This window comes from Chinchilla lanigera, unplaced genomic scaffold, assembly GCF_000276665.1.
Source record: "Chinchilla lanigera isolate Chin_1 unplaced genomic scaffold, ChiLan1.0 scaffold00003, whole genome shotgun sequence".
Taxonomy (NCBI): Eukaryota; Metazoa; Chordata; class Mammalia; order Rodentia; family Chinchillidae; genus Chinchilla; species Chinchilla lanigera.
This window is the reverse complement of record NW_004955404.1, coordinates 34440306-34455213: the sequence shown is the minus strand read 5'-3', so window position 1 is coordinate 34455213 and position 14908 is coordinate 34440306.

Here is a 14908-nt window from a genome sequence, read left to right as displayed (position 1 = left end):
TTACCTTCCTGGCTTACTCCATTTCACTCTGCCAAAAATGTGTTTTTTCTTCAAAGTGCTCAGCCAGGCTCACCTTCCCCAGACATCTTCCTTAGTGTCTCCTTGTCAAAATGAACTCCTCTCTTTCCAAACTACTGCGGTACATTCTTTGAATATCCAGGGCTTGTCCTGGCACACTCTGTATTTGCATCTCTATAAAACATGCAACAACAACTTTGCACTGTACATACTGGCAATATTCAAAGATAGGTTTGATTTGTCAAAATTTGAGCAGTCAGGACTGTTACTGGCATCCTATGGGAAGAATCTGAGATGCTGCTAAATATCCTTTAATGCATATGACAACCTCCACAATTAATAATTACCCAACTCTTGAGAAAACTGGTTATCCAAACACAGAAGATAGAATCTAGACCTGTATCTTTCGCTATGTCATAAACTGCAATCAAGATACATCAACGATACAAATGTTAAAATAGAAAAAAATCTGCTGGAAGATAAAATAGGTAAAACTGCTGAAGACATAGGTATTGGTAGGGAATTTCCGAACAGAACCCCAATTTCATAAGAAATAATACCAAGAAAACAAATGGGATCATAGCACATTATAAAGATTCTGCACAGCAAAAACAAACAATTTGTAGAGTGAAAAGATAATACACAGAATGGAAAAAATATTGGCAAACTATTCCTTGGATATAGGACTAAAATCTAGAACTCAAAATTTAGACACCTGCAAAACAAAAGATCCCCTGAAGGCACATCCCAAGTTTCCCAATGTTTTGTTTCTTAAAATACCTTTTTCTCTCAAAAATTACATTTGCACATTCTGTTTTCAATCATTGTATCCATTCTGATTCTAAGATTTTGCTCCAATTTTTCCTTTTGTTTTGTTTTTGTTTTGCAAAACAAAAGATCCAATAAAAAAAATAGGCAACAGAAATAGACACTTCTCAGAAGAAGTGCAAATGGCCAATGAATTCATAATAAAATGTTCAACGTCTCAGGATATATGCAAATTAAAGCAACACTGAGATTCTATCTTACTCCACGAAGAGTGGCTATCATCAAGAAATCAAACAAACACTGACAAGGCCCTGGAATGAAGGGACCCCTCTTCACTCTTGGCTGGAATGTAAATTAGTACAACCACTACGGAAATCAATATGGAGACTTCTGAGAAAATGAACACTAGGAATTCCATTCAACCCAGCTACTCTCCTTCTAGGTATTTTCCCCAAAGAATTAAAGACATCTTGTTACAGTTCATGCCTACCCATGTTTATCGAGGCGCAATTCATAATAGCTCAAACTTGGAAGCTGGCTACATGGCCATCAACAGATGAATGGATAAAGAAAATGTGGTATTGCCACACAATGGAGCACTACTTTTCCATAAAGAAGGATAAACTTGAAAAGGTAATTGGAAATATTCCCTCATTTTTAAAATCATTGATGTATCTTTGAGATAAACAATTCCTATATACTCTTCTCATTTTTACCACTTGATATAACACGGTATGATCTAACCCAATGTATGATCTCAGTAAAAGCTGAGATGAATGACTATTTGCTATAGTATTAGATCATTTATAAAAATAACCCATTTGTAGCATAGATTTATAGAATTAAATATTAATAGTAATAATAATGGCTTTTGCCTGAGCAGTGTTTCATGGACATTATATTCATTATTTTATTTAATTTAACAACAGTGGTACAAAGGTAGATAAAAGTGATAAGGTGAAAATGAAGATAGTATTATTTTTTAGATTGGGAGAAATGATCTCTTTATTCATTTTAAATTTCCCAAAGCATTTGTGCTCACTGTGTGGATGCAGTGTACAAACTATAATCTGAAAGAAATTGGTGGTATTTTTACAGTACGTGAACACAACCATCTGATTTATAGTTCAATCTGTTAATGCACTCTGTTATTAGGCCACCTGGCAGTTTTATGCATTGTGAATTTAAAGAGGAGCTCAATGTAACATAAGCTTTACAAGCTGGGGAAATATTATTGAAATGAAACATGAATAAGGACCATTTAAACAATAAAATAACGTGTATAGACTATATTTTTTTTTTAGTTTTAGCTAATACGTGCCTGAGGTATAAATTCTGAAATAAGTTGAGGTTCTTTATGAGACTATAAAAATAAATTCAAAATAAACTTATTATTGTATTATTGTTAATCACATACTATTCACATGCTTATAGAGAACAAAAACTACAACCACAAATTACCTCTGAAGAATTAAGATCGCATATCAACTACATTTTCTTTTAGCATTCACAGAAGTGTACTTGGGGAAATGCTGTCAGAATGAAAAATCAGAATTGGGAGATGAAAGAAAAAACTATAACTTATTGACCATCTCTTTTATGACTGTGCTTTATTGTCATTTAAGGAATTTGATCCACTGCTGTTGAAGTACAAAATGAGGTCTGTACAAAGATAATCCTGGAAAATATGTCGTTGAGATGAAGTGGTGGCATACCAGTGAATCTGTATTAGACTTGGAGAAAGTACATCCACTATATGTGAGAGTATTCATACTATATTTTCCTAAATACTATACCTATGGGTATATTTGTGAAATATATCCCTTTAATCCATGAAATTTGGGCTCTGTGTATTTAATGTCACTGATGTAGTCATCTTTAAATAACTATATGAATGGAAGTTACAAAATAGTTTTCATATTTATATAGGCATTACAATCAAAAAACATTTTCCACTATATATTTGTTTTTAAAAACATGGAAGTATCTTAAGGGAAACTATAGTTTTATTTTTATAAACATATCTACTTACAGTTTTGAAATTGGGAAATGTAAAGGAGTAATAAAAATGTTATAAATTCTATATTTGAGTAATATTTCTTAAAGAATTGTGGAAAGCAATGGTTTTTCCAACAGGTATTTCTCTAAAATTTATGTGGAAGCATCAAAACTGCTTCTCATTGTCCCAATGTTTCTCAAATATTAAACTATCATGTGGAAAAATGAAATATGCTGTCCTAGACATTGGAAAACAAAAGCAAATATTTGAAATATATCCTGTAGCTTGAGCATTATTTTACTTTTAACTTTAATATTTACTTAATCATTGGATATTTGGATTCTACACCTGTATTCCAATGTTTCTGTTTAATCTCACAGTTTTAACATTTCAGTTTAGAAATTTGGATGATACAATAACCAAACTTTAGGAAAAGGAAAACTATGAAAATAAATAGTTCATTAACAAAGTGTATTCTTAGTATTAATCACAGCTCGTCATATGGATTAATTTACTAAGTGTTGGTGTTTGGATACTTCCTTTGCCATTTACTGAGGTTACTGTGCATTATTTTGCCAGTCTAATGTGTCCTGAAGACTTTTGATTTGGGAACTTGAGGAGGTCACAGGATATGATAAAATTCATTTTACTGAAGTGTACTGGTTATGAAAATTGGTTGTTCCAGTGGACGATTTCACTACATCATTTACAGCATAAGTGCTCGTTGTGTTTCCACTGGCTGGGATCTGACCCCTATATTTCTCATTTTCCTTCTGAAACGTGGGTCAGCAGTGTTGTCAGATTCCTTCTCTCCTGTAAAACATTTTATTTTTAAATATTTGACACTGGAGTCTTCTAAAAGAACAGGTTTAAAAAAAAGTCCTGCTGGATGGCATTTATGACTAGGAGAAGTATCATTGCCATTGACCTCACAACTCTTCTTAAATAGTAGAAAGAAGGGCAACAAAATTGTCAATTAGGCTTCCAGGGAACAGCATTCAGCCCAACTCAGCTCGTGCTGGGCAGCATAATCATGCAGATCTTGCTTCTGTATGGGAAGCCGTGCACACCTATAATAACACAGTTCCGCAAATGTGAGCTTCCATTCTCAGCAGCAGATGTAGGAACTGTTTATTTGCTACACATTTATTAAAAGGTTTTATCACATTGAAGTGTAGCATTTAAATGTTACTTCACATATTCATCCTAATTCTCTGATTCATAATCTGGAGGTCAGACTTCTACAACCTTCTAGAAGTCTGTCTCTGTCTCCATCTTCGTCTCTGTCTCTGTCTGTCTCTCTCTCTCATATATGTATATATGTATCACAAAAATAATATTTTCTATAAAATATTTTATTATATATGTGTCCCTTTTTTCCAATAATGCCGTCTGTCCTACTTTTTCCAATAATGCCTTCCACATTGTTATTTTTAAAGAGAGTATTAGGCCGAGGAGAATTGATCAATATTCAGCAACTACTTAGTTAGAAAAGCTGGTGCTCTTACCCATAGCCATATTTTAGAATTTTGTACTCAGCTTATTCTCCAGTGATATTATGGGGGAAAAGAAATTAAATTAGAAATTATAACTTGGCGTTATATTTTGTTAATGACTACAAAATTCTTACGACTTAAATACGCACCAGCTGTTCTCGGCTGAAAAAGAATGTAATGGATGGAAAAAAGAATAAGTCTAAAATTCAAAGCAGAAAAAGTACAATTGATGTACTTTGAGAGAAAGAAATAACCCCCTGGATATGCTCCTATTTTCTGCCAAGTCACCTAGTGCAGCACTTCAACTACTAAGGTAACAACCATTTCAAATATTTTCCTTCATGGAGAAATCGTGGCTGTTCTTACCCAGTAGGAACCTGACCTATCTGCTTCATTTGTAAATGAACTTTTACCAGGCCTAGACTTGTTTCTCAAAGAAAGAAACAGAGAAAGAGATGGGACCAAGGCCAATGGTGCTTGCTTGGTCTATAAGAGGAGAATTATTTCTCCCTCGTGGAAAAGAAGCCAGTTATAATAATCCTACCTAAAGACAAACAAAAGAGACCCACTGTAGTAACTGCCAGGAAATGAATTAGGAAATCAAAAGAATAACAACAGCTGGGCTAGGTCTCTTGTTGGTCACCTATCGCAGGCTGCAATTCCCAGCCAAAACGGATCTCTTCCCTCTTTCACTATGATACATGCATACAAAAATCCCAGCCATACTTTTGTGTTAGAGTCTAAATTCCTTAGCCAATTAGTGTTATGATTTTATCACAGCATTTCTTGGAAACCGAATTGCAGTAGTTGTTATCCATATGGTTCCCACTCCCTGAGGTTAGTTGCTAAGGTTGAACCAACCATGAAAAACACCTCAGAGAAAATTCATGCTAGAAACTAATGATAGCATTGATGTTTTATCAAATAGGCAAGAGAAGTGCCATATTCAGCCACAAATATTCCTGTTGCCTGATTGGTATGAGTGGAATAAATTTACAAGAATGGCATTAAGACAAGATGATAAAAGGCTTGACTATTGAAAAGACCTCACGAAATTCTTCACAGGGATTGTGCAACAAATTTATTACCAGGTGCAGAAGCAGAGAACATGCTTTGGGAAGGAAGCATAAGCTTCAGTTTTTATACATATTGTGTAGAAATAGCTGTACATTTTTGAACACTTGATTTCCCCTTTTTGAAAGTGTTAAACCTGTATTACAGCCGTCAGGGATGAAAGATATGGTTCATTTTCTCTGTACATGTTATAGTCACATTTGTACAGTTGTACCTAAATTAATTGGTTTTACTACATTTTATATTAACCAATAACTACAATGAAAGAAGAGGAAACAATATACCTAGATAGATTTCCTGTTATCCTCTTCTAAGACACCTGAAAATATTTTTTATAGTTATTTTACAAGAATTTGTCTATCATAATCTTGGCATTTTTGCTTTCAGTTTTCCTTTATTCCTTGGGGTATCTGACTCAGCAGAGTCTAGATTCCTACCTGCCATAGACGTATTGACTTAGAATAATTGCTTGTAAACACACACAGTCTCAAGTTTGTTCCTTTATCAAGAAGTTTCCTTGGGGTTTAGGGATTCCCTGGGAAATATGTAGCCACTTGAGTAAAAATGTGACCACAACAGTTCTGAGTCAGTATATTTTTAACTTTAAAGACTCAAGTCTTTTAGTTGAATCGCTCGCCCTCCAGAAGACAAAAGAAAATGAGGAGTAAAGAGAAGGATAATAATAGTGGGAATCTTCCACACAAGAAACAAAAGAATTCTGGGTTATTTATAGGAAATTTGTTGACAGGAGCCACTCTGTCTTGGGTGTTGTCATGTACTTTATCTCATCCCTCAAAATGGCCCATGCAGCCCATTATCACGTGCCAACTTTCCAAAGAGGAAACAATCCCACTTGAATTTGGATTTGCTTTTTCCAGGCAGTAGTGCCCTTCCTGAAAGCTGCAACGTTATAGTGTCAAAACTCCAAAATCTTAACACTCTTTACCTAAAAATAAGAACACTAACTTAACACAAAAGAGAATTTGACTTTTGATAAACTACCAAAAAAGAGACAAAGCTCAGCTCATCATTCACAGAGTGGTCTCCTACCTGAGATGGAGAAATTCTTAAACATATAAGCACATCTATTCCTTAACTCTTCAGACTCCAGTATTCTGTGTATGTAGCAGTTCCTCAACAAATAATCAGTAAGAGTAAAGATGCTTTACTGAAGACAAAACTTCCTGGCCGTTGAGCAGCTGAAAAGTCAAGATTGTACTGCACAGAGTTCTTCTTATTGCTCTAATTCCCCTAGCACCACCTGAGCCAGGGAAGTGTAACTCAGCCTTCTAACACACGGGCATCTTATTTTCCTTTACATAAAAAATACAATCAAAGGCAACTTTACTGTCTTCAAAAGTATCTTCTGTCATCACCATGTTTTGCCTCGATTAGGACAGTCAGAATCTTCATGAGATTTAGGTTGGGACATTTACCTTAGAGAAAGCTGAAACATGGGCAGCTATTCTGGAGACTTGATTTTCCTAGGTACATCCGGGTTCTACAGAATGATGCAAGACAAGTTATTTGCAGTGGTTCGTAAAGATACCAGAGGCCTGTGTTTAGAAACTGACATACTAGAGTAACGTGAAATGGCAACGCTATCCCCAGAAGGCAGATTTTAGAGCAGAAAAATGAGGTGGAAAGGCAGGGCAAGCAAAGGACATGAGCTAGGGATATGATACACACAGAACTAGAGAAATGAGATCTTCACCACGTTTAGAGGACTTGAGTAAGTTCCTTAGAAGTTATTCCTCAAAGATCTAAATAGGACCATCAACAAGAGATGTCAGGTACAGATTTCTCAAACCACTTTGTCCTGTCCCAAATGAGTTAGGATGTTTAACCCCTGAGGTTCTGACCAGATTTGAGAGAATGGGTTTCCAAAAAGGATCTAGACGTTGTTTGCTGAGTTGATGAACCTGAAAAATGCAAAGAGCTGGTAATAGTGACAGTGATGTCTTGTGAGAGCTCTGTGGATGACATCAACCCCACCCCCACCCCTACCCCAAGACTTGTGGCTGATAATCAGTCCCTATCAACCCAGCGCGTGCCACCTGTCAGAGCAAGTGATTCAACCCCTCCCAGCTACCTACTATCTGTAGGATGGTAGAAATAGCTTAACTTTTGTTATTTTTTCCTCAGGAGAGAGAATTGTTCAAATTATGAAATAGGTTTCAATCAGAGAACAGTCCTTGCCTTGCCTCCCATTGGGAGTACTAACTCAAGGGGAAAACATTATTACCAACAATGCAAACTAAAGATGTGTTTGAATGCACTTTTTAAATCTTTTTCTTCAAATCTTGACCCTTCAGATTATCTCTATAAAATGGTTATACCAACTACATATAAAATAGAATTACTCTGTCCTAATTTCTTAGCCAATTTGGTGTTTGAATCATAGTCTCACTGTTAAGTAAGAAATAAGTTTATTCGAAAATTAGCTGACTTCTAATTTAGTGAACAATTTACTCAATTAATATGCATAATTGAAACAAAACGTAACTCCGAAAAAATGAAAAAAAGTCACTGAAAGATTCCTTAGTAGGAATATCAAATATAAATTGATTTTCTCTCTTCTTTTTTTCCTGTTACATTCTATGCTCTCTCAGACTTCATACAAAAGGAAGAAGGTAAATATTGAACCAAAGGATTTTTAAAATTATGTAAATTTCTGCCTATAATAGTCATGTGTGGGGAAAAGTATACTATTATAAAACTTTTTAAAAAGGTTATTCCATCTATTATTCTCAGAAAACTTGTGCTATAGAAAAGTTAAATTTGTCATTCTCAGAAGTCATTTCCACCAACAAGAGCATCTGTATTATAATCATAAATATGTTATGTTAAGATTGTAGATGACTCTGGACACTTTCCTAGGATCTAGAGTTGGGAGTTGAGAGAAGAGATGGAGAGAAATAGGTAGGAATTGATTTACAAACAGTCATGCCAGTTGGACAAACTGACAGCAAAGCAGAATAGTCAGAAATGAAGGTTAGGGACCAGTAGTACTATTGATGTGTACCTGCTTGATACTCACAGCATTAGAGAGAGGCAGCGGGGGTAAGAAATGTGCCACTAGCCTGTAAAGGAGATTTTATTGGAGTTCAAAAACACGTATAGGAATAAGGAACTCAGTTTCAGGATGAACGAAGTAGAGAGTAGCTAGCTTACAAAGCTTAAGAATAAATTCCATGAATGGCCCCAGTAGGTATGTAGACCAGTTTGGTAGGTCCAACCCCCCAATGCCCTGAAAGCCCAAATGACCTTGACTTGGTACTTCCAGACTTACAACACTGGGGCAGTATAAGTAATCAACTGTTCCTTAATCAATGCTCTCATATCCTTTATTCACATACAATATGTTTTGTTGCCTGTATCGTGTATAGGAGCCATAGTCCACTACCCAAGATTGTTTCTGAAAATTCCTGGTGTCAGATAGCTTGTGGCTCAAGTACTTAAGGTATCAAAAAATACTGTACCACTATGGCTGAGAGTGACTCTGTGCTATCCTTTATAAATATTTGTACAAACACTGCAATATTTGTAGAGATAAAGTAAAAACCAGAGACTCTTGTACAGATCATCTTTTGCTCTTAAGTAATAGCTTAGGTTGGCCCATCCAAAAAGAGTAAAGAAAAATCTTACACACTCTTTTACTTCTTGAATTACATTTTAACTTTTGTTCTTTTCATTTTTTCTTAGTCTGACCCTCTAAACATTAATAACTATATAGTTACGAGATTTATGTGTTAACTGCTGATTCCTAAATCCCAGAAATGAAAAATAACTTGGATATTTGAGATTAAATAAAGCTTTTAGTAACTCTTCTTTAACCTTTCAGATGTGGTGAAATATATTTTTTCAAATTCTCTCACCAAAATACTCCCCACCAACTCTAACCCCTTCTGAGAATAGTTCAACTTCCTTCTCACTAATGAAAGGAAGTTGTAAAAAGTCTCAATTTAGATTCACTAGTTTCCATTATCTGTCCTAAGGTAAATATTTAATTCTTTTTTCTGAGGTGGAACTTATTGTCCTTCCTAATGCTCCTCCTTTTCTCTTCCGAATGTCATATCCACAACTTTTTATTTATCATTGGTACTAGAAGAAGCTCATAAATAGTAAATACTGACAATAAAACTCTCATTGTTGAGCAAATGATTTGGTAGGTGAAATAAAATTTGTTTAAGGATAACTCAGACTTTAAAAAGATTATGCCCTGTTTAGAGCCACATCTTACTGAAAGGCCGGGATCCCAAATAATCATCTATCATAACACTTGTTGTCTAAATTAACTTTAAATGTCTTTAAAATTCCATAAAATAAAATAGCATACAGGTACATAGTATGTCCAATGTGCACTCATCACCCAAGGAGACAACTAACTAACATTTGGGTTCCAAGTGGAAACAAAAGCAAGAGAGCTAAAGTTGTTCAAAATCAATGTTCTTGCAATGTGAGTTCTCTCGTCATTACAGAAAGTAAATCGAATCTGATCACCCTTCTTAGCATTATAACTTTCTCTCCAGACTACAGAAACATCTGATGGAAACTATTGGAAGTTCAGAAACTTTCTTTGGATGAAGCAACATGAACCAATAAAGGGAAAATAACATGACAAGGATGAGTCAATACACATCAGTTATAACAATGGATGTTATGTTAATGGTCTCAATTCACCAATTAAGAAACAGGCTGGCAGAATGGATCAAAAAGCAGGATCCAAGAAACACATTTATTTCGAATAGAAATGCATAGACTGACAATTAAAGGTTGGAAAACAATACTTCATGCCACAAGAACTCAGAAGAAATCAGGAGTAAAAATTCTATCTGCAGACAAAGTGGATTTCAAGCCAGACTGATTAAGAGAGACAAAGAAGGTTATTACATCCTTGTAAACTGAACAATCCAAGAAGAAGAGATAGCAATCACAAATATATATGTACCAAATACCAGTGTACCACACTATCTAAAACAAATATTAACTGCTATGAAAATTCAAATAACCACCAATATAATTGTAATAGGGACCTCAATACCCCACTGTCACATATAGACAGGTCAACTAGACAAAAAATTAACAATGAAATATCAGAACTAAACCAAATTTTGAACAAATGGGCTTAGTAGATATCTATGGAGCACCCCATCCCAGAATATCAGAATACACATTCTTCTCAGCTGCACACAGGACGTTCTTCAAAATAGACCGTATACTAGCTCACAGAACATGCCTAAGTAAATATAAAGGGATTGAAATTATCCCATGAATATTATCAAACCATTGTGCAATATCACTGGAAATCAGTAGCAGAAGAAACCACAAGAACTTCATAAACACATGGAAATTAATTAGCGCCCTCCTGAACAAGCAATAGGTCAAATGTAAAATTAAAGAAGCAATTAGACAGTTTCAGCAATTAAATGATAATGCAAATACAGCATACTGGAACATATGGGACACAATGATAGCAGTTCTACAAGGTATATTTATAGTGGTGAATACTCACATGAGGAAAACAGAGTAAGCTGAAATGAACAACCTAAGGTTAAACTTTAAGATTCTAGACAAAGAAGAGCAAGTCAAACCCAAAGTTTGTATGACAGGAAATTACAAAGATCAGAGTAGAAATTAATGCAGTATAGACAAATAAAACAATACAAAGAATCAATGGGTCAAACAGTTCTTTGAAAGATTAAATAAAATTGACAAACTCTTAGCCAATCTTATTTTAAAAAAGGAAAGAAAAGATTCAAATCTACGCAAGTAGGAATGAAAAGGGTGAACTCACAACAGATCTGCAGGTATCCAAAAGATTATCAATACCTGCCTCAAGAAGTTGCATTCTAAAAAGATAGAAAACATAGAAGTAGACAGATTCCTAGACATGTGTGAATTAACAAAAATGAATCAAAAAGATATAAAATCCTAAATGAACCAATATCAGTCAATGAAATTAAAGAGATAACTAAAAATCTATCAACAAAGAAAAGCCCAGGCCCTGACAAATTCACTGCTGAATTCTACAAACAATTTAGAGAAGATCTAATGCAGCTACTTCTCAATCTCTTTAATGAAACTGAAAGCAAAGTACACTCCTAAATTCATTCCTGGAATCAAGCATTACCCTGATACCAAAAGCAGAGGAGGATCCAAGCAAAAAAGATAACTACAGGCCAATCTCCCTATGAACATAGATGCAAAAATCCTGAATAAGATACTGACAGACAAAATGCAGTAAATCAACCCAGAAGATTATACACCATGATTAAGTAGGATTCATCCCAGTGATGAAGGTATGGTTTAACATATGCAAATCAATAAATGTAATATACCATATTAACAGAGCCAAGGAAAAACACATCATCATCTCAATAGACCCAGAAAGAGTATCTGACAATGTCTAACACCAGTTCATGATAAAAACCCTACAGAAAATTGGAATATATGGTCTTTATTTCAATCTGATAGAAGTCATCTATGACAAACCAACAGCCAATATCAGATTAAATGGACAAAAACTGAAAGCTTTCACTCTAACATCAGGAACAAGACAAGGATGTCCTCTATCACCACTCTTATTCAATATAGTTCTAGAAACATTAGCCACAGCAATTAGACAAAAGAGAGAAATAGAAAGATCCTGCCTAGTGACACTTTGTATTGTCTTTAATATTCTTTTAAATTATTATTTTCTTATTCCCTTTAATGATTTGATCAATCTCCTATTCTTACATCTGGTAATCTGAACAACTTCATTGAAGATAACAGTGTGTTATATAACAACCACTGTTAATCTCTATCACTTGGTTTGAAACCCTGTATCATTTTTAATGTCCTTGCTTTGTGTTGTCTGTATTTTGCTATTGTTCTTTTCTTGGTACTATTTTTTTTTTTTTTTTTTTGGTACCGGGAATTGAACTCACAGCCTTGCGCTTGTCAGGCAGGGGCTATGCCGCTGAGCTAAATCCCCAGCCCCCTGGTACTATTTTCTTTAAGATAAAAAAATAAATAAAAAGAACAAGGAAAGGAAAGGAAGAAGTTAAATTGTCATTATTGGTGGATGACATGATACTACTCTGTGTAGAAGACCCCGAAAACACCAGCAAAAGACTTCTAGATTTAATAACTAAATTCAGTAGCATAGCTGAATACAAAGTCAACACTCAAATCAATAGCATTCCTATATACAAATAACCTTACGAGAGAGAAATTAGGGAAACAGTACCTTTCACAGTAGCATCCAGAAACCAAATACCTACTAATCAAAGTGATGGAGGAAGCAACAGACCAATACATTGAAAACTACAGTACTCTGACAAAGTAGATCAAAGAGGATATAACAAAATGGAAAAATATCCTCTGTTGTTCAGTGGAAAGCACCAACATAGTCAAAGTGGTCATACTTCCAAAGTTCTTATGCAGATTTAATGCAATCCCAATCAAAATCCCAATAGCATATCTCACAGAATTAGAGAAAGGAATACAAAAATTCATTTGCAGCTAGAAGAGACCTAGAATAGCAAAAGCAATTCTGAACAGCAAAGACAAGGCAGAGGAGATCACAATCCCTTATTTGAAATTATACTACCAAGCTATTGGGATAAAAATAGCATGGCATTGGCAAAAAATTCCAGACCAAAGTATCACTGGAACAGATTAGAAGATGCAGAACAACTCCAGTTATACTCAGCCAGCTTATCTTTGACAAAGGAGCAAACACCTTTACTGGAAGAAAGATAATCTCTTTATAAATGGTTCTGAAAAAATCGCTTTCTACATTCTGAAGATTATAACTAGACCCATATCTTTCAACATGTATTAACCAAAATAGAAGCAGATCAAAACAGATCAAAGCAGATTAAAACAGAAAGATGAAGTCTTGAAGACATTGATGTGGGCAAAGACTTTATGAACAAAACCACAGTCTCTCAGGAATTATCACAAAGAATCAACAACTGGATTTCATCTTATTAAAAATGTTTTGCACTGCAAACAAAACCATCAACAGAGGGAAGAGACAACCACAGCCATTTTTCAGACAAAAAACTAATATCTAGAATATATAAAGAGCTCAAATAAATTAGATCCCCTCAAATGTAAAGACCCAATCCAAAAATGGGCATTTGAAATGAATAGACACTTCTCAGACAAAAAAGTAGAAACAGCAAATGAATATATGAAAAATGTTCACCATCACTGGTCATTTAAGAGATGCAAATTAAACCAACATTGAGATTCCGTTTCATTCCAGAAAAAAATGGTTACTATCAAGAAATCAACCAATAATAAGTACTAGAGGAATAGTGAGAAAAAGGAACCCTTCTCCACTCTTGGGAGTGTAGACTAGTGTAACCACTGTGGAAATCAGTGTTGAGATTCCTCAAAATCTAAAAGTACAGATTCCATTGACCCAGCTATTCCTGTTCTTGGTATCTTCCTGGAAGAATTAAAAGCATCATACTACGGTAACAAGTGCACACCACATTTTTAGTGACACGGTTTGTAGTAGCTAAGTCTTGGACTCAATCCAAATGCCCATAAACTGATGAATGGATAAAGAAGATGTGGATTTTTCTTTTATAAAATGGAGTGCTACTCTGCCATAAAGGTAAGCTTGAAACATTTCTAATTAAATAAATGCACCTTGATATCACACTTGTAAGCGAAGCAAATCAGACACACATTTGTAAATGTTGAATATTTCTCACTCTGGTGTGAGAAACTGAAAGTGTAAATAAGGATCAAAATGTATAATAGATATTGAGAAATGGGGAAAAAATTCAAATAAAAAGAGGAACAGGCAAGAGGAGAAAGGAAAGAAGGGACAAGATATAAAAAGAATAGAATAAAAAATGAAAACAAAGCTTTTGTAAATAAAGAAGGAAAGAGTGGCTGAAGGGAGGAGAGCAGAATGGGGAAAAGAAGAATTAAGATATAGCAAGTACAGATACAAATTCCCTCTGATGAATGTTCTCACTGTGTGTATCTAAAAAAATACCATTTAAATAAAAAAAGTAGAAGTCCTATTGTACTCAATAAGCTATAAATATCTTGTCTTTTCCTTCTCTAAATTATAATTTCAATTTGTTTAACATTTAATTTAGTTCTATAAATATCTAATATCATTTTGATATTTGCTCAAATGTGCCAAGTACTGACCTCTTTATCAAATTAGGTCTGAAATAAAATTAGGGGAAAATAATACACTTGAATTCTTAATATCTTTATTATTTGTCTAGCAAGGCTAAGGCTATTTAAATATTCTAAATCTTTCTAGAAACCTATGGCTCTTGCCAAAACTAGACAATCAAAATTCTTCAAAACATGTACATCAAAAATATATTTAAAACAATTGTTGCTAAGATTAAATAAGCCAAAAAATTTCTACAATTTTAAGTTATATTTTTTTACCTGCATATATAATATTAATGGCAATTAGACATGAATTCTTGTATTAACAGTTTATTTTCACGAGGCTATTTAAAGATGATACCACAGGGGGCTGGGGATTTAGCTCAGCGGCAAAAGCGCCTGCCTGGCAAGC